The following is a 22315-nucleotide window of genomic DNA, read 5'->3' as shown; positions in this document are numbered from 1 at the left end:
ATTTCCTTCTTTTTTTTGACTTTATATTCTTTCTGTTGTACTTCTTCTTTTTCGTCCTTCATTTGTATAATATGTGAAAAATCTTTTGTTGCTTTGTCTCGTGTACTGGCTATCCATAGGAATTTTCTATCATTTTACTAGTTTCAAATTTTTGGTACAATCCCGACGAGGCCTCTGACTTTGCTTTCCTTCCTTCTCTTTTAGCTGCTTTACTCATTTTCAGGTATCGTTCTCGATCCTTATCAGTTCCTGATATATCCCGTTTTACTTTCACGCTTCTTTTCTCTTTGACTGCTTTCTGTGCGTCTTTATTCCATCACCAAGTTTCTTTATCTGATGCAACACCTTTCCCTTAAGTCTTTCCTAACGATTCCTATTCTATCTGTCGATCTTCCATCATTTATTAGTTCTTTTTACAGGTTGTAGTTTTTGTAATACTCTTTCTATGAACTCACACCTTAGATTTGGATCTTTGAGTTTCCTCCACTTAATTTTAGGCGTAGTTCTTTTAGCAATTCTTTTCCTTCTGCAGATGTATTAACAATCCAACTAGGACTCTGTGCTGTGTTCCTGAACATACTTGTAAATTCATCTATTGACTTGAATTGTAATATGTTTTCCTGACACTATGAAACCAACTTTGTGTTGTTTTTCCTTCCTATATGTTTCACTGTTGAAGAGACCATATTCTTTCTTGTCTATTTTTGCTGTTCCATTCAATATGTTTTCTTGTGTACAATAATGTCTATTTTACTTTTCATAACTCAATTGGCTATATTCTTACTGGTTTTACCCTTCTTCGATCTAGTCAGCGTTGAGTTCCTATTGTCTGAAATTATCCATATTTTCTGAGGCAGAAGGTTCGATTTTTTGTAGAGTCTTACGAATTATTGGTCCTATGTTCAACTTCACCCTTGAGGACAATGAATTTCTACCATTCCTTAGGCTTTGTAGATCCCTCTACTAATTGCAAGGCAGGAGTACTAGATGGGTCCATTCCGGGAATTTGTGGTAACCATCATACCAAATAGGCACCTCCACCAAAAGCGATCCGCCACCTGGGAAGGAGCTTAGTCAACGTTTCCGCAGAATATTTGATTAAAGTTTTTCCCTTTCTTTCTTTCTTTCTTTCTTTCTTTTCTTCTCCAGTAAGACATCAGGTTACCTTTTTCTGAAATGACTTAGAAGTAGAAATTAACTACATTAAAAGTTTAAGAAAGAAAAAAAAGCTACATAGAAGTGACTAAAAGAAGCCAATAACATTATGTAAAGAAAGAGAGGGAAAGGAGGGGAAAACAGAAAAATGGACCAGTATACCACAATTAGCATTTCTTACTTGAAATTCCCTTAAAATTGAAAAATATGCTTGGCAAATATAATCATAGTCTGGTTCAAACTTCTTCTAGTAAGAAATAAAAAATATCGTCCTTTAAAAATTAGGAAATGACAAGCAAGGAGATCTATGAAACTGACTGCGAAAGGCTGATAAATACTTGTAACAAACGTGAAAATCAGTAATAAATAGTTACAATATTATCAAAACATTAAAGGAAATTCTACACAAAATTAGTGACAAATGTTTTACATAAGTCTAAAATCCATTATTATCTCTTTTAGTCTTTCATGTCAAGCATTTTCTAAAAGTGTTATACCCGTCTTCGTAGAATCTTGCTATCTTCTTTAACGATTTGCCATTTTGTCTTTACATTCTATTTTCTGTGCCTCAAATCGACGTGTATATATATATATATATATATATATATATATATATATATATATATATATATAAGTTATTTTACGTTTTCACCAAGCAACTTATAGAAAAACACATTAAATTGTGGCACAATTATATGAAATAACTCACATTATTGATAATCTTTAATCGTATTATTAGCAGTCTTTATATATAATTTGGTTTGGTTCTCATTTTATGATCTGGAAATGAGTATGTAGTACAGTGTTTCTGAAAACCTTGCGTTAATTAGGGTTATCTTAAATATTGTTATTCAGAAAGGTTAGAAGGAAAGAAGAGTATAAGCTTTCTTTTCATTTTTTTTTTTTTTTTTTTTGTTTCATTTCTGTTCATAAAATCAGTATAATCGTTTTACCTATTCATGAATGACTCACCTTATCGATGAACACTCAGCTATCTGAAAATTTGATGGTGAAAGAAGTAATCAACAAAGAACTTGTAGAAGTGCTTCACCGACTGTGACGATGATATTGTGTATACCATAATTTGAATTTCAATACTATTTAGATAACTTATTATTGTCTTTTTTTAAACCATATACTATAAGTGAAAAGATGTTTTTTAATATAACTATTATACAAAGAATTTATATATAATAACAGAAAAAAAGTATAGTAATTTTTTTGTAGTGAGTAATATTAGTTTGTTCAATTTATTGTCGTGTTTACATTTTTTTTATATATAGTCATTTTTTAATACCTGTTAAATTATATGATTTACAAAATGGCAAAGCTTACGAAATAACATGAAAATTAATTCTATCACAGAAAGAGTTTTAGAGTACAGGAGAAAGACTTTTAGTACATTTAGATGGGAAATATAAAACCCCAATGCCACAATGATATTATGAAGATACAGAGCAAGAAATTACAGATATGAAAAATATAAGTTATTTATGCATTATGATCTTATGAATCCGTTAAATAATGGATATTCTATACATCAAATATTTTTCAAGAATGAGCCGCTAAAATGAATTATTTTTGAAAATTTATAAAGGGAAAATTTATGTTTAATTAAGATAAAAGATTTCTTCTAACTTGTGTGAAGGGAAGGAGCTTAAGATACTAATCAAATTGCCTCTTTGTATAACTAAGCTAATGCGTTGTACTAAAAATTGTTGGCTTCTGGCGTCTCCTGATTTAGTAATCAAATTAAAACCCAGTCCTTTCAAAAATTTGTGAGCTTCTTTGCTGAAAACCCCCATAGTTTCAGTTGCAAAAGCAACGAAAAGATGCTCTTCTTTCAGTTTAGAATATTTGGAGTGTTTTCTCTTGCATGCAACTTTCAGCTGCACTACCTGCTTCGTTTTGTGTTGATGGCAAATAAGATGGTGCAAAGGTATCCACGCATGTGACAAGACAAGTATAGTAATTAGATGAAGAACATAATTATTTAAAAAAAATTTGAAGTTGATTAAAGATTTTTTTTCCTTTTTAAGTTGAAAGCGCATGGTTTTCTCTGCTACATTTCATTGACGTAAGCATTTTCCATTATGCATTTTCACAAGTATGACTTATCACAAAATTTTATGCTAATATCACTTTTACATCACTAAAAGTGGAAAATTGCATTATCCAATTACAAAAAATACAAATTCGACTGGTATAAATGAAGTTCAGCTTCTCTTCATTAAAAAAAAAAAAGTTACCTTAAAACATTCTCTATCAGAATTAACCAATTTATAATTCGAGCGCGGCCAATCCTCTGATAATTTTAAAATTGCCATCAAGTAATGCCATTACACCAATTGCAAGTAACTGTAGACCTACTTCTATTTTACCAATTGTTTCTAAAATTTACAAAAAAAGAAAGGAAAATACGCATATTTATTAAATTACCGAGACATTTATAAGCTATTAACATTTTCTAAATATGAAGTTTGGAAATAATATAGTATGAAGTCAGTATTTCATGAATTACTTGATGTTATTAACAGCCTAAAAATTAGAAAATTTCTAGGATTCTTTCTCAGTCATTACCATTAGTAACATCAACATCTTTTGGGAAATTATTCCTAATGATAATCTATGCAAGTATAACTAAATCACTTAAAAAAAAAATAAACTCAGGATTGTTCTGTTAAAATCACATACTCGCTTATGAAATTTAGAAACTTTAAGTATAGCCCACTTCTCGTGCTTCCTCAACTTGGTACTTCCGTTATTTTGAGAAATATGTGCGTTAAGAAGTGTTTTATATTACAGAATAAAAACTATTTAACTAAATGACATCTAAGAACTCAGTTTAGACAACTACCTCCAGAATTTAAGTATTCTTGTAGTGAATAATTATTCATAAAAGCTGGACTGCTTATTACCGCAAAGGAAATATTAGGTCACGAAGAAAAGATATCAAGAAACGAATGGATCACCAAAAAAATTTTGGACTTAATGGATAAAAGAATAAAATTGGAGGCTAAAACGCAGTATAAAAGAATAAGAAATCAGATCATTCGTACACGCAGACTTGCCAAGGAGGATTGGATAAGCAAATAATGTGAAGAAATAGAAAAGGATATGAGCACATGAAAAGTAGATGTGGCTTATAAGAAAGTTAAGGTGAACTTCAAACCACGAAGACAATGATCAATTCACTAAAAGATGAAGAAGGAAGATCTATGATTGAAGCTGGAGATAAAGTAAAAACATGGAAGAAATATTTAGAAAGGCTCCATGGAAGCGACAAGCAATTAGAAGAATTAGAAAGCATGGAGGAAGTAGAAGAAGAGGTGAAGGAATAAACTATAAGGAGCGAAAAATAATATATAACCTGTACAAAGAACAGAAGGCAACAATTGAGGTAGATGGAGAGAAAGAAGTAGCAGCAATCCAGAAAGAGGTTAGACAAGGGTGCTCACTATCACCAATTTTGTTTAATCTCTACACTGAAGAAGCAATAAAAGAAATCAAGGATATTCACAGCATAGGAATAACTTCATGGGCAGAAAATGCATACGCTTAAATTTTCGGACATCATATTATAAAGGCAGACAGCATGAAAAAGTCTAAACAATGTGCAACATCTACTTAGCAGCAAATTCATCATGAAGATCAACAAGAGAGAAACAAAAGTTTTGAGATGCGATAGAAAACAAACACGAAAATGAAGATCAATATAGGAGGAGATGGAAGAAGTGGAGGAATTTTGTTTATTTAGGGAGTAAAATAACGAGCGATAACAGGTGCAAACAAGATAAAGAAAGAGAGAGAAAGAAACGAGAAGAGTTTAAATTAGAAAATATCACTGAAGAGAATCGATTTTACATCAATGAAAGTGGAATTAATGAACACGTCGGATGTGGAAAGGGAAAAGATATTCGTACGAGAAAAAATACTGGAACTGTCTCTGGTAATCATTTTTTCAGAGGCAGTAAAAAGACAATTCTCAAGATCCAGAATAGCTCAGACGAAGAAGACATTCGAAGCAAAACAGAAGCTTCTAACCGAAAGCATCAACATAGAACTGAAGAAGAGGCGGATGAAAGCATAGGTGTGTAGTGTTTCATTGTATGGATGTGAGTCATGAATACTAGGAGAAGAAGGAAAATCGGAAAATGGAAGCTTTTGAAATTTGGTGATATAGAAGAATGATAAAAATTAGATGGGTGGACAAGGTGTTGGAAATGAGAGAGTATTGGAAATAGTAGGAGAAGAGAGAAATATACGGACGAATATTTCGAAAAAACAAGATACGGTGATTGGAAACATTATGACACATGGAGGAATCACGTTAGGAGGTATGAAAGGAATTGCAGAAGGAAAAATACCTAGAGGAAAATCGCGATTGAAATATACGGACCAAATAATATAAGATATAGGGAAGGAAAGCTACAAAGAAATGTAAAGTCAGGTCCAGGAAGGGAAGGGAAGGGTGGAAAACTGCTTCAAACCAGTCGAGAGATTGCTGACCTGAGATGATGATGAGCAGGGTTATTTTATTATTAAGTTATACTAGGAACGTTAGAAGCCTATATTACATTAATTCAGATTAAAAATAATGCAAACTGAGAATATTCAGATATTACAGATACAGATACAGCTTTTGTTTCTTCTTATTTTCAAACCTCAGTTTCCAGCCTGGTAAACTTTACGATTTTAACTCGTACAAGACAACGAGGGAGCTGAAACACCCTTGTGGCTATATGGTTAGCGTATGCCTCTTCGGTGCGAAAGTCTTCGAGTTTGATTTTCTTGGTGGGAGCTCAGGGTTCAGATCTCACGTTAAGCTGTAGATCCATATCTCATACAGCCTTAGTGCTGAACAGGAAGCTAAACTCCAAATCAACCAACCATAAGGGAACTGCTTCCATGTCCCCACCGGCTAGCATTCAGTCAAAACATAGTATTTATTTTTCTTAAATGTGAATAAGATTTTGCTTCAGACGGTTGGATTATACTCAAATGTGAGGATAGAGCTCCTTTGTAGCTAAGCGGTTAGCGTTTGGCGTAGGAGACACGGGTTCGATTCCCGGCGAAAGCTCATGTGGTTCGGATTCCACGTTAATCAATAAGTCCCGTCTCATACAGCCTCGCTGCTGAAAAGGGACGTTAAACTTAAAATCAACTCAACTCAACTTAAATGTAAGGACTTCAGACCAGAAATAAGTGTTCATTTACATAGAGAAACTAAATAAAATGATACAACTGCCTTCGTGTGTTATACATGGTATAGTCCGCAGCAAAAATCCTGCAACATAAGCATGTAAGTTTATTGTGAAACGACGAAGTCTTTTGTTCCAAAATAAATGTGCACGGGAGGACACCGAGGTTTCTTCTGGCGTGATTCGTGCCACTTAGACGTTATGTTGATTCCCTACGCTGTTAGGCGTAGTTTCACAATAAAATTACATGTTCATGTTGCAGGTTGTTTTTTGCTGCGGACTGTACATGATCTACGAATTTTTAAAGAGCTTCAAAGCTTAGATGGGTTTGTAGCAAGAGATTGTGGTGTACTGCTAAGGAAAGTAGTAAAATCCATGCATTGACTTTGTTACTTAGTAACAGTTCAGTAATATAGGTTAGATAGGTCTATTTAGTTGTATAATCGTGCAATATTAGTTAATACTATAACCTTGTCCTGGGATATTCAAGTACGTACATTCAAATGATTGGTAATAAATAAATAAATAAATAAATAAAGAGACAAAGAGTTTATTTTTTTAAGAAGCTTAAGGTCCTGTTACTCTTTTCATATTCTTAATTTTATTAGTAACAACGTTGTACACATTGGAAAAACTTGAATCTTTCTAACTTTCTCTAAGCTGGTTTCCTGCTAAGAAACAAAGTTTTCCCTGCATCAACGTAGTCCTCACTGTTCCAATATATGATATACAACCATGACGCACGAGCAACAGACCGAAATTCAAATCCAAATTTCGACTAATTAGAATCAACATATAAGCGAAATGAAGTATTTTACGTAAGCAGATAACTCTAAATATTTTATACTATAATATACTAACAACAAAATAGTAGAAATGTCCATTAAGCTTTTATTACGAGATGAATAACTTAGTATTTTTGCTAAAATTAAAAACTACAAATTCAATGAACAGAAGCTAAATATCAGATTGCATTCGTCCTGGTTGGCAATTACAACGAAAAATGAACTGACCTTTTTCAGTCAAATTCACTCATAGTAAGATTAGTAAAGTAAAATGCATGGCTTCTACAAAATTATCAGATTTGATTGTTCCTGAATCCTGCAGGAAATGTTGAAACATTAAAAAAATTAAATAAAAACAAAATAAAATAAAAAAATAAAGATTTACCTTGGTTACTTGATATTGGGTTTTTAAAATATGCAGGTAAAATTTCCCAAATTTCTTTCTTCAAATTACTTAAAATAATCATTTCCCAAAAATAATTGCATTTCCACATTTGTTATAGTCTTTCATATTTTAAAAATTTTTAAACGAGTTAAAAAATATAAAGAAAACCTAGAAAAGAAAATAATTTTTTAAAAAACAGAATAAAGAAGTCCTGATAATAAACACAATCATATTTTTAAAACGTAAAACGCATTTTTTAAACAATATACTTTATTTTCAATACAATTTTGAGTTACGAGCTCAAAAGTATAGAAAAAATGTATGAAAAATCAAGTTTCACTGAATTGCTGCCAAAATAATACGATATAAAAGCATTAATGATTCAAAGCTCACTCATGTCCACTTAATTATGTTGGTTTGTTGATATTTGACAAACAACGTAATTGGAATGGTGTAGTTTTGCTAAAGGAAAGTAATAGGTGAATATAATTTTCTTTGACAAAACTCCAGCGTCCTTTGTACATCCTGAAAATAATAAATTATATTATCAAAATAATAAGTAACTCAACAAGTAAAATAATAATTAATATTTATAATGTATTGGTAATAAGATAAAACACAAGCAAAAGTCGGTATGCATCCTTACGTGTTCTTTTGTAAATAACTTCGAGGCGAGTCGACTAATTTTAATTTAGTTCTCTTTAGAATAGAGAAAATCGCATTCTAAGATTAGGCAATTCTTTCAGGAATAGATGAAACAAAATGAAAGTTAATAATGAGTGTATATAATTTTTCGCTGGTGACTGAACGTCTAACAACTAACAAGTATTATTACCAGAGACGGACTGGCCCACCTGGCTACTCGGAAATCGCCGGGTGAGCAAGCACTATCATGTGGGTTATCATGATAAAGACGAAAGTGCCTATTTCTAGGGAAAAAATATCTTGTTTGACTTTTTTTTTTACTTTAATCACTAATACTAACATTAGATAGATACTTACCCCATTTTCTAATGCTAGGTTGCGTAAAACTTTTGCGTGGATATTTCTTAAAAGCCAAAGGAAACAAGAACTTCTTTTGACCGATTTGTATGATATTTTCAACTTACAAACAAAGTGTATTTGTAGTTGAGCACAATATTAATATGACATCTGTATAACGATCTGGAGGATCATAAAAACTTAAAAGTGTACAGGAATGCTACTGTAGTTTACGTGGTGTCCACCAAGAATACTGATCTACAAACTCCAATAGAAAATGATGTTACTGAGGGATAAGGGTGAAACTGATTTTTGGAGAAAAGTTTTAATGCTCATAGTTGATACTATTGTGCTTCTTGGGGGCACAGTGGCTCAGTGGTAGAGCGTTCACCTCCGGTGGTTAAGGTCCCTGGTTCGATCCCAGCTCGCGCCATGTGGATTTTGTGGTGGACAAACACTGTGCTCGTGGGTTTTCTCGGGTTTCTCCCGTTTCCTCCCACTTTCTTCATTCAACCATTTCATTTATTTCTCATAATCGCCGTCTACTTTAGCCTAACCGGCATAACCGTGGGACGTAAAACTCATTTTTTTTTTTTTTTTTACTATTGTGTTTCTTGAAGATAAGGGATTTCATTCCATATCCAGTTCCATCAACGCAACGCAAACTTTGCATTTTATTTTGCGATATTCGGTAGTGTATACTGATTTTGTGATAAGATACGAGTGATGCAAATTAACTATTTGGAACCATCTATCTTCCGATATTTCCCACACAATCACCACCAAGTTTTTAGCGTTTGATTTGCATTGCGTTGCGTTCCAAATTTTCCAAAGATTTTATGGAATGAAACCCAAGGTGTATTGTGATGTATTTTCCTCCTTTTTCATATATTTAGCACTGTATTACAATGCATCCAAAGTGGACACGTCATTTATATATACACACAAAAGTAAAAGAAACAATAATAATGTAATTTACACACACAAGGTTAATAATTATGCCTTACATTTTGCATGATATCATCATTAAAAATGAAGTTAGAGTAAGTATTTATTATTTACAGTGTATGTGGAAATCCTTGCATATAAATCTAATGCTAAAAACAAGTAATGACACTGATTTACTGAAGATAATGTAAAATTTTCATGTATTCCTGTACCGAGTAAAAAGTGTTGTAATAAATATTTCTGGAGTTATTTTTTGAATTTAGCAACAGAGTCCTGAGTCTTTATATCTTTTGGAAGTTTATTGTAAATCAAAATACCCGCGTATTTACACCCTTTTTCACATAATACAGTTCTGTGTTCTACAACAGGAAAGTCTTGTTTGTTTCTTTATCATGATTTTGTTGTTCTTCTATTCGCATAAGAACACCTTCTAGGTGTCTCTTTACAAAAATCAGTAAATTTAAGATATACAAATAGGAAATTGGAAGAATATGAAGTTTTTTTTTAAATATTGGTTTAGCTTATAGTTGAAGTGAAGGGGAAGCCGCTGCAGATTGTGAAGAATAGAAGAGTTGATCATGGTAAGGTTTTGGAGTTAGTCTTGTTGGTGAGCAAATGAAGATCTCAGTGCAAGAAGAGGACAGCTCCACTTCTTTCCGATTTTGTGTTTTATACTGAAATATTGAAGAAAAATATTCTCTTTCAGTCTGTACAAGAACGGTACAGGTCCAACTAATATTCCATAAGATATTAAGGGAAAGGAGCTGTAACAGTTTGTGATTCCTAAAAAAATAAATAAATAAATAAATAAATAAATAAAATAAATAAAAAAAAATAAAAATGGAGCTGTTCCCTTCTTGCATCGAGGTCTTCAAATATAATCGAATTCTGAACAGTCATGTGATAATGGCTGTTCAAAAGAGTCAAGAGAGGATAGCTCCACAGAAAGGAGTCTATAAATCAACTGAAAAACGTGATAATATTTTTTACGCTTTTACTTAAATACATTTTTTTTTTCAAAAAAATCATAAACAAAGTAATGGCTCATCTTGCTTACCAAATTCAGATTGATGAAATAAACGGGCTGGCTTATTTAGTGTATACTCTGTTCACTATCCTCTTATACAGTTTCAGAAACTCAAAGGCATGGTTCCTTTCCCCCCAAAACCACAAAACAGCACTCAAATAACGTCAGCGGATAACTCTCCCGCTGGCAAAACCGATCCATCAATGCTTGTACGATTTTACCTTATGTCTTTTCAAATTGTCAAGAAAGGGTGGTCAGTGACTATCTTTCCTTCTTCCTTTTTTCCCCTTTTTTCGGTCATTTTTTTTCTAAAAAAAATCACAACACACTTTTCTTTTACTTTCCCGTAACTCAGATAAAGTAAACATTTTCCAGGAAACTAGAGCAATGTAACACAATAAGCATAAACGTCTCCCTTGAACACTGATTAAATACTATAGTAATAGAATATAAGCGTTATATAAATAGTAACTATTCATTGTAGCAAAACCTAATGAACGTACTGTAATAGACGCACTCTCCAATTTTGATAAACATGAAGCCTATTGTGTAACACAGTTCGAATATTATTACGAATATAATAAGAAATACGTCTGATACAGTGGTGTTCACGAGTCGACACGAGAAATAGGGTTTCCTTACCTAAATTTTGTAAGTCACACCTCGTCTCTCTTCTCGAAGAATTTTTTTCTCTAGTTTCGATTATCGAAAAAGATGTTCTCGTCTCGTTTCATTTTGTAAATTCACATACAAAATTTATGACCTGATTTTTTAGACTTTCAAACTATGCTATGCATAAGTGTCGGAAGTCTTACAGAACGGGTTTGTCCGTCCGTTGGTCTGTCGTCAGTTATCACAGCCAAAACAATAGGAGATATCGAGATGCGGATTTTGAAATCGAATCAGCACCCCAGAAACAGGTCCTGTCTTCTCCATTAACCTTCTATTCAAACCAGAAGTAATTAAAAATAATCATTTCGGGTTTCAATATTTATCGCCATAGAACAAAAATAGTAATAGACAGCGAGGAACATTTTTCTGCAATCGATTCATGGTCTCAGGAGTATTATATATATATATATATATATATATATATATATATATATATATATATATATATATATACAGGGTGACCGCGTGACTATGTTACAAAATTTAAGGTATGATTCCTGACACGGAAACAAGAAAAAAAGTTCAAATCAACTTTTGTCCAGCGTACATAATTTCGGAGCTACAAGGTGCCGAAAGCGTGGGAAAATGACATTCAAAGCTCTATAGCTCGACTATGGTGAATGATAGAGCTAATGCGGCATGGTCACGTCAAAGACACCGAAGCTGCTGTGTTCAAAAATGCTTAGGTCGAGATCGTGCAATTCGTGCACAAGGGATTCCCCAAAGGAGCGTAGGGATTCCCGGATAATCTGTCAAGAAAGATGGGTCGAAAAGGATACGGATGAATAGCTGTCCCAACTGCTAGCAATAATGCGTCTGTACTAAGTCGATATCTCGCACAAACACAAAATGGCGAACAGTTTTATACGTGCCATGTGTGGTTGCATAACGCGCACTAAATAAGAGTGGGAAACATGAAAGAAAAATGTGAATAAATTGGTACAAATGGTAAATACGTGATATTACGCTGTCCTATTATTGAACAGACGCTTTTAATAAAGGGTAATAGTCATAAAACTTACTAAAATGTTGTAAAAGGATCACACTATTAAAGTCTTTCTTCCATGTATTGTTGTCATTGAAAACAAATAAACAAAACTGAGCGAAACAACCATAATGCAAAAGAGGTTGTTTCCTAAAAACAAAAGTCACAAGAATGGGAATAATGTCTTCAATCAACATTTTACAGCAGGATTGAATGCAGCCAAGAACATCATCAATTACCTGTAAACGAGACAAATCTCCCAATTATCCTACAATAGGTGATGGACATGGCGTCCCTCTACTTCAACACAGGCGTTACAGCGTCGCAGTAAGTTCTGACGCATCCGCTGTAACAACCTAGGAGCTGTTCTTATAGTATCACAGGCAGCGAGTATTCGTGCTAATAGTTCTTCTGCGTTGTCTATAGGCGTTTCATAGACAAGTGTTTTGACATGACCCCACAAGAAAAAATCAAGTGGAAACAAATCTGGGGAACGTGCAGGCCAATTACAAGGACCGCCTCTTCCAATCCATCTGTCACGAAACGTTTGATTCAAATACTCTCAAGCACTAGCTGAAAAGTGGGCTGGGGCGCCATCATGTTGAAACCACATCCGTTGACAAACACCGAGAGGGACATCCTCTAATAACTCTGGAAGTATGTCTTGTAGGAATCTCGTATACACTGGTGCAGTTAATCGTGGTGGTAGTAAATATGGACCTATTATCTGATCACTGATAATACCCGCCCACATATTTATGGCGAATCGGTCTTGGTGACCCCTTTCCACAATTGCATAAGGATTTTCGTCTGCCCATACATGACTATTGTGACTATTAAATATCCCGTCTTTCGTAAAACAAGCTTCGTCGGTGAAAAGCACGTAGGAAGCAAACTGCGGATCAATTACAGAGCGTTGGAGAAACCACTCACAAAACTGAACGCGAGGTTGAAAGTCAGTTGGACGTAAGGCCTGAACCCTCTGCGGATGATAGGGGTGTAACTGTTGCTCGTGTACTACTTTCCAAACAGTATCTTGTGCTACTCCCATTTCACGTGCTACTTTCCGGGTACTTACTGTTGGGTCTTGGGCGAAACGATCAAGCACTTGTTCTTCAAAGTCCGGAGTCCTTGTGGTTCTTCGTCTTCCTTGGTCGTAGTATTGAAGTTGTAAATTCCCCGTGTCTCGTAAGCGTTGAAAAAGTCTGGTAAACATAGTATGGGCTGGATGTCTTCTTTGTGGATACTTCAGTCGATATAACCTATCAGCTTCTCGACTGTTGCCATTTGCTTGACCGTATACAAATATCATGTCCGCAAGTTCTGCTATCGAATACTCCATTTGATCTCACATTCGAACAAGCAAAGCACAAACTACACTAAGGAACTCGTACGCTACGAACAAACCACATGAAGAATGACCTTCCACCTTCCACAACGCCTTCTAGTAGGGTTGTCTTATACTTTCCTTACCTTCGATTGTTTTCTACGACAGAAGGAAGAACAAATGCTTGTGATCGAACCTGAAAACTGTGGCGTACTTCAGGTGATAACACCGTCTGTGAAAAGAAAATATTTTCTAAACGATAACAATATGACGACATGTTAAGCATTCTAGACAAAATCTCGGAATCAGTCCTGCAAAACATCGGAAGCAGCGACTAAAACAAACGTCCTGATAAATTGTTTTTCCTTGTTCTTTTTCAATGTTCGGGTAACGCACATTACGGCTAATGATAAGAAACGAATATTTTACTGTTGTTCTCTGGCAGTGGTCATATTAACATGGGATGGCGGAACAATCCCCCTCTCGTAAAAAGTATCCTCGGCTCGTATCATCAAATAAAATAAGATTTCTGCCTGGAAGAAAGCACCCATATCCCCCGGCTTTCCCCTTAGTTTTACTTGCTTTCAATGACAAAACTACATGGAAGAAAACAATGTTAGTGTGATGTTTGTATAACATTTTAGTACTTTTCATGATTATTCCCTTTATTAAACGCGTCTATACGTACAATGAACAGGACAGTGTACTATCATGTATTTACCATTTGTACCAATTTATTCACATTTTCCTTTTTATTTTCCCACTCTTATTTAGTGCGCGTTATGCAACCACACATGGCACGTATAAAACTGTTCGCCATTTTGTGTTTGTGCGAGATATCGACTTAGTACAGACGCATTATTGCTAGCAGTTGGGACAGCTATTCATCCGTATCCTTTTCGACCCATCTTTCTTGACAGATTATCCGGGAATCCCTACGCTCCTTTGGGGAATCCCTTGTGCACGAATTGCACGATCTCGACCTAAGCATTTTTGAATACAGCAGCTTCGGTGTCTTTGACGTGACCATGCCGCATTAGCTCTATCATTCACCATAGTCGAGCTATAGAGCTTTGAATGTCATTTTCCCACGCTTTCGGCACCTTGTAGCTCCGAAATTATGTACGCTGGACAAAAGTTGATTTGAACTTTTTTTCTTGTTTCCGTGTCAGGAATCATACCTTAAATTTTGTAACATAGTCACGCGGTCACCCTGTATATATATAATCACAACCTGCAACACACTATCGAAACCGGAAGTAGTTCAATCTATAGTACTTCTGGTTTCAATACTGATTTTCATAGAGCAAGAACTGGAAAATATATTGAAAAACACTTCTTTTGCAATCTATTCAGAGTCCCAAGAATAGATTCTATCCCCTCCCTTAATCCTCTATTCAAACTGGAAATGATCCAAATTAACGATTTTTGGTTTCAACATTTCGCCACTGAACAAAAAAAGTAAGAAATAGCGAGAAATGTTTTATATATATGAACTCAGGAACAGGTTCTTTCTTTGATATTATTCCTCTATTATAGTAAAATCGCTCGAACCATCCCCACGCGGCTACAAAGGAAGCGGAACACAATTGAAGGAAACCGCGTGTTTCTTTGTTACATGGGAGGGATAATTCAACATGTCCTTCCAGTTGAGGGTGGCCTGCCAGTTGACCTGCAGAAAAAGAAAGCGATGTTGCAATTTTCACCCTCTTGCTTACTGTTCTTCAGTAGTCTTCGCAGAAAGTCAGATTTATCTAGTTGTTTTTTCGTTACTTTTGTTTTCATTGCATCCTCCTTCCGTCTCCTTTAGCTTGGAGAGCATAATTCTGGGGCGTTAAACTGAAATATTTAATTTAATTTGAATTCGTTGTAATGAAAAGAAAAAAGAAATCAATCATTAGTTTCATGATATGTGCTTATATTACTCTTAAATATAGCATATTGTTAATATTATGTAACTTCCATAACGATAACGCTTGTACGAACCAAACATGTTAAGTAGTTCGCCCCTGTCCTCCCCCCGCAAGGCAGTGCCGCAAAAGCCTGATGAGAAAATAAAATACAATCTTTCTTTGCCGCTCCCAGAAATCCGTCCTTGACCGCCCCTGTCCATACTATTATACTGAATTCCTTTAATGATTGTTGTGTTTTTTATTATTATTATTATTATTATTATTATTATTATTATTATTATTATTATTATTATTATTATTATATATCCATCGATAATAAAAGTTTAACGATGGCAACAACGTATTACTTCGACACCGAACACGTGCCGTTTATGGCTTATTTGGAGTGTTATTTATGAGGGCGGTTAGGGCAAATTTTCTGCTTGAGTACAAAGGAAGCCGGTTGGGGACGAATAGAACGTCTCGACTATACATCCAGTAGTTGTAGATGTAGCCGACTACTTCGAAGTTTTAAGTATTGTATTCGGATGGTTTGGAAGTATTACATAGTTTCAACTGTGAAACAACATTCACTTGTCTGAATTTCATATAGAAGTTACCAGAATCCTTAAGCGTAACGAGAGGTTCATGAAGGGAGAGTTTGTATATAACACTCAAGCCTTATTTATCATTGGAGTATATGGCGTAGGACTTGCATATCTTTATAAAAATGATAAATGTTCTACACTGTGTTCGTACAATCATTCTATCAACTTATGATTTTATGTTATGATTCATATATCAATAAAACAAAGTTTGAGAACTAAGACTGTGATAAACTAGAGTTGCCCGCCAGACTCTTGAAATTTATCGTCTCGTCTCGATTCTAGTCTCGAAAATGAGACGAGAATAGCCATTTTTCTAATCTCGTCTCGAATTTAAAAGATATTTCTCATCTCGGGAGCAACACTAGTCTAATACTATATATCCTAACAATAAATTACGCTTAATTAGCCATGAGGAAAGACGTAGAATTAAAACAACACTAGGAAAAACTCTAGAAACTAGTGAAAAAATATAAAATAAAAAAGTTCCAGTAGCATTTGGCTGAAATATAAATTAGAAATGAACATCTGCGTGAATTCATGTTATTGTGCTTTTGTTATAATTATGAAGGTTTATTTCCTGGTCTGCACAATTCCAATTGCTTGTTTCTTAAAGTCATTACGGATTCACTAGTTAATAAAAGAATCATATGTGCTCATTTAAAACCTACTTAGGGAATCTGTAGGACAAACGTAATACTTAAATATGGATAATAATAATCATTATTAATCGCTAACCACTTCTCTATATATTAGCAGTTTTGCAATCGTTTCCTCGTATACAAAATTCTTAGGTATTATGTTTTAATGTAGTTAAAAAAAAGACCTCTAGAAATAACACAAAAGGGAAAATGTGGCAACAACAGATCTGTCACCCTCACTGACTTTCCTTCGACCAGCCATAAATAAGCCCCATACTGAGTTTGGTGACATCCTACACCACCCGCGGTGTGTCGGCATCGGACAGCAACTGTATACCAAGAAAGCGGACTACTATACCAAAATATAGCAGTAATGAATAAGTTAGCACTTACTCTCTTATAGATTAGTTTGACTCCCTTTCTTTTTATATGAGCTACAACCTATTAATCAGGTGAAATGAGATATCTTTAAAATACCAATAACAATAAGTCACTAAACAGAAATTAGAAACATGGTCTGAATTTTTGTTACGAGTGCCGGAGTAATAAAAAATGATCGCTCTAACCTGCCGAATGGGTGGGTTCTGAGTGGTCTGTATCTCCTCCGAAATTTTTTACTTTAGTACTTAAAAAAAATACTGGAAATCCAACCATCCTACTGCCAGAGACAAATAAACATCTAGCCTAAATATATTTTTCCGTTAGTTTGTGAATTAACAAGAGGAAAGATAAGTGGGTAAGGCGTTCATTTCACTATCTAGAAATTTGAAGGTGTGTATATGAAGAAGTGGCATATTGTTAACAATATGCGTTTAAATGAAAATCAAAAGAATCTATTTTCTAAATATATGTGTATATCTAAACATATGACGACACCCATGAGTATCCCAGAAATTATTGGACTGATTTCGTTTAAACGTTTACTGACTTTTGAAGAATAGTTTAAAGAAATTTTCAGGAAGAATATTTTCAATGTAGATTTTTGTTATGTTGATGATATTGTATGCATTCAAGTTTATTTGCAATCATTTTCTCTAATCAAGAGACCGATCTTGATAGAACTTTCACAGATTTATCCACAATTATTTCAAAAAGTGTTTTATGCGTAACATTTCTAAATTTTAGAAAGTGTTTAATATTAAATTAATACACTACGTTAGAAAGAATTAGAAGTATAACTATATTCTTACCTAAATATGTTATACTCTTTTATGCTTTATGAAAGAATTTCATGCCAATATATATTTTATATTGGAAATTGTAGGATCTAAAATTACATTTTAAAAATAATAACAATTTGCTAGTAATAATTAAAAAAAAAAAGTTAGTGAAGACGGCATGGAACTCCGTGAATTGGTGCTCTTTTAAAGTGAAGAAATCTATAACTGTATACATTATGTTTCAACTGTCTCATGTATACTTGCGAAATAGTTTGACATGAACACTTCACTATTTATATCGTGAACTTCATTACAAACACAGGAGCCGACTTTTAGGCCTCGAGCAACTAAGTCTAGTGCCGGTATGTCACTTTTGATGTTACTTGTGACCTGTACATACATTTACATGAGTTTGAATGCTTGACCTTAACCTAAAACGCGGATATACTGTGACATATTACCTTGTTTGAAGATTAATATTGTTATGAGGTTGGAGTGCAATGAAATGTTATGTTTAACAAACTAATAGGAATAATGGATTCTAGATATTGTATCAATAAATTAAAAATAAAATTAAACACGTTATTCATGAAATGGCAGCTTAATAGTGCTGTTTAACGTCTCTTCTAACACTAACTTTCTTCAATCGCTTGTAACAAGTTATTTTGTGTATATTGAGTCCTATTTATTGAAATCAAAATCATTAGGTGCTTCGTGTTTACTATCAAGAGTTTTGAGTAATACCAATATTCAGTAGTTTAACCAAGCTAATGGCTCTTTTTCAAATAGCAGTATTTTTCTTTTCTCTGCTCAGCATTCAAGTAGGCATGTAAACATCAATCTCAGTTGATATACCCGTAGATGTGAATCTTGAACGAATGAAAATTTAGTATATTTATTCTATTTCTGTATAAAACACATAATATTTCTGGTCATATTTCTAGGTAGCAAAGACTAAATTCCTCAACGCGAGCCTTGAGGTTTCACTATTCAACCTTATAAAAGTGTGAATAATAAATATCGTAGTGAATTTAAACCTAACTCTTCTGATGGAATACGACGACGTCATTTGTATCAGCTATGTTTGTTTAAACAAATGTAACAGAGAGTGAAATTTTAAGTACAACTATAATGTTTTCAGATTGGTTAAGACAAATTATAAGAGAGTAGCTTGTATACAGGGTATTTCAAAACAACACCGACAACATTTGGGAGGTGATTCCTGACACCAAGATAAGACAAAAAGTATAGACCAACCTGGGTGCACAAAGGCTTCCTTTTGGAGTTATAGGGTACCGAAAACATGAAAAAATTAACTTTAAAGGTTCATAGTGCAAATACTATGGGACCTACCGTAGTTGGGTTAAGACTTCATTTAGGAACTAATATATACACTATCCAAAAATACATGATTCAGAATCCTGCGGTACTCACGCAGCAATTTCTATAGAGGGAATTTGGCTACGAGCATATCATTTGAAGTACTCACAAACTACCTCTATAAAAATTGTTGCGTGAATACCGCAGGATTCTGAAACATGTATTTTTGATAGCGCATATATTAGTTCCTAAGTGATGTCTTGACCCGACTACGGTAGGTCCCATAGTATTTGAACTATGAAGCTTTAAAGTTCATTTTTTCATGTTTTCGGCACCCTATAACTCCAAAAGGAAGCATTTGTGTACTCAGGTTGGTCTATACTTTTTGCCTTATCTTGATGCCAGGAATCACCTCCCAAACGTTATCGAGTTGTTTTGAAACACCCTGTATTTATTTATAAATAAATAAATAAATAAGTAAATAAATATATAAATAAATTAGGATTCTTCTGTTGAACTTGAAATTAAATGGGTTACACGAATTGCAAAATTTTGTAGGTTGCGTATACTCATCTTATTCTTGTTCGTTTAAATAATTTACATACTTCTGTTGCGTATATACAAATGGTATGAAGATGAATGACAAAATGTTGTTATGTGTTGATTTCATGGATTAAATTCTTAGATTAACCCATCTCTTAGCTCCATTTTTTACTAGTAATGATAAGATCCTTAATTTCAACCAATGATTTTTATTCAAAATACAAACTACAACAAATTGAATTAGTTGTGTTTTCTGTCATCTAAACATAGAGAAAGAAGAGAAAAATTAGACTTTCATATTTAAGTTTTTATTTTTACCTGTAGTACAAGTAACTTTTAAATAAATTTTACACTATTATATATTTTTTAAAATTTTCTATCTATATAACAGTATCCTTTCTACTTGAAAACTGTCTAGAACACACTTAATCTACGTATTTAGTGTATATATGTGTGCAAATTTTTATTGTTTATGTATATTTCATAACATTTATTTCTATAACGCTTGATATTGTTTTCCATTTTGAACTTTCTGTTGACATTTCTGTCCTTCTGATGGAAATGTATTGGAAAAATAAATATGCATAACTTAGTTGAGTAACTAACTGAGCTGCATTAGGACCTTCTACGTATTTCCCCAACAATTAATAACAAGTAATTTTATTCTACAATTTACTTGCACTTTGTTCATACTCAAAGATAAATAAATAGAAGAAACTTCGTTCTCAACACAGTTGGAAAAAATAGGTTTCAAAGTGACAAGATCTGATTTTCAGAGAAACGAAAACTATTTTTCTTATCCTTTTAAACAGCAGATGAAGTTCAAAGAATATCTTAAGTCTATTGCTCCTTCATTCTCAGAATAGCCAAAACATTGCTCCATTTTGGAAATTTACAATTTAATACACATAAATTTCGTCCAATAAGGATAGCTTTTTGGTGTACGTGATCCCGGCTTCAATTTTCGGTGGAAGAGCTCGGCAAATTTGAGCGCATTATGATGATTCGGATTCTACTTTAAACTCTCGAAGCGTTAGCGCTGAAAAGGAGCGCTAAACTTCTAAAAACAACCAAGGATACTCTTTAACTTAAACTGCAATAGATTGTAATATACATAGGTTGGATAAAAAGTAGTGGCAAGATTGTTCTCACGTCAGAGGTGTACCTCACCACTACAAGAATTCCGTAGCTGATAAGGGAATATGAGACGATGAAGTGGGGCGACTGGTAACGATTGTGGGTTATTCAGTCAAAAACTAGTGTCATAGAGAGGTCAGGAGGAAAGTGGAAACGTCAGAGAAAAAACGAACAATGTACGAGGATCAAGATGGGAGTGGTAAGTGGACTTAGTGCACAACACTGTTTTCAGGGTCTTTGTGATGACGTTTTCGACAAAATGAAGGAATTACTTCTCGGAAAGCAGTATGATACAATAGAAAACATCATTCGTGCCACATGGTGGTCTCTATGGGATCATCGTCAAAGATTGACTCGCTGACGTTGCACGACGCCATTTCACACGTGTGACAGAAGGTGATAGAGATGGCAGGTGATTACATTGAAGAAATGTAACAGATATTCTTCTGTGCACAAAGCTAGACACGAATTATAACAATGTTGAAATTACATTTTATCCAGCAAATAAGGTAAATTGATAAAATAAGGATATATATATATATATATATATATATATATATATATATATATATATATATATATATATATAGTGCTTTCTTTTTGGGAAAAAAAGGTATCAGTACTCAGTATGAATATGTTATTACGTATCTTCCAAACTTTTAACATGTCCTCCGACATATCTTCATTTTTCATTTTATTAATGCAGAAAATGTTAATAACAGGCATTTGCAGAAAATAGAATATACTCAATATACTAAGAAATAATAATTTTAAAAAAATCAAGAAAAATGCAGGTACTTCGTACCATTGCGCTCCAACAGAAGAAAATTACAATTCACATTTTCAGCAGGATACAGAGATGAATGCTTTTTATTCATTTATGTAATATGTATTCTATGACATTCATTAGTAAATACATGTACTATACTTACACAAATGACACAAGAAAAGTACAACCACCAAAATATCAGCAGATCATTTTCCTTATGCTAACTTCTATTAAACATAGATAATAAAATAAATATATATGTGTTATCATCCTTATGTTAATAATTCTTATCAATGAGCCATTTACTCAAGTAACTTTTTCGTAGTTCCTTAAAACTCCCAGTACTTGTTTTAAAAAAGAATGATGTAAAGAAGGAACAGATGATTCGCTTTCTTATTTTTTCCAAATGTTATTGGGGAAAGAAGATATATATATAAACGATTCTAAGTTTCATTTCATTAAAGGACAAGATACTTTCGAAAGCAGAACATGAATTTATTAAAGACAAATCCATACTTACTGTTGATTTGCTTAATTAAAACCCTAGTAAGTAGACTGCTTTCTCCTCCTCACAGGAGTTTGAAAAAAAAAAAAAAAAAAAGTTTTTCTAGTTAGCAAATTAAGGAAAATGAAACTCTAACGGCTGTTGTAGAACAGCAGCACTAATGCACACACAAAAATTAGTATAATTTTAGAAGAAAATTTAGAAAGCTAACCTCTCATACAACGTGAATTTATACTGTTCTGCCATCCACATACATGTAGTACGAAGCTGTAGAAAT

At 33.5% G+C, this 22315-nt stretch overlaps 1 protein-coding gene across 1 annotated transcript in view; it reads left to right on the top strand.

Moving 5' to 3' along the window:
* Nucleotides 1-22315, top strand: part of LOC145668627 (uncharacterized) — a 120164-nt gene that overhangs the window by 43782 nt on the left and 54067 nt on the right. The window lies entirely within an intron of this gene.

Source organism: Thermobia domestica, chromosome 13, assembly GCF_964235325.1.
Source record: "Thermobia domestica chromosome 13, izTheDome1.hap1.1, whole genome shotgun sequence".
Taxonomy (NCBI): Eukaryota; Metazoa; Arthropoda; class Insecta; order Zygentoma; family Lepismatidae; genus Thermobia; species Thermobia domestica.
Note: the sequence above shows the minus strand (reverse complement) of the source record. Positions and strands in the feature narration are given on the sequence as shown.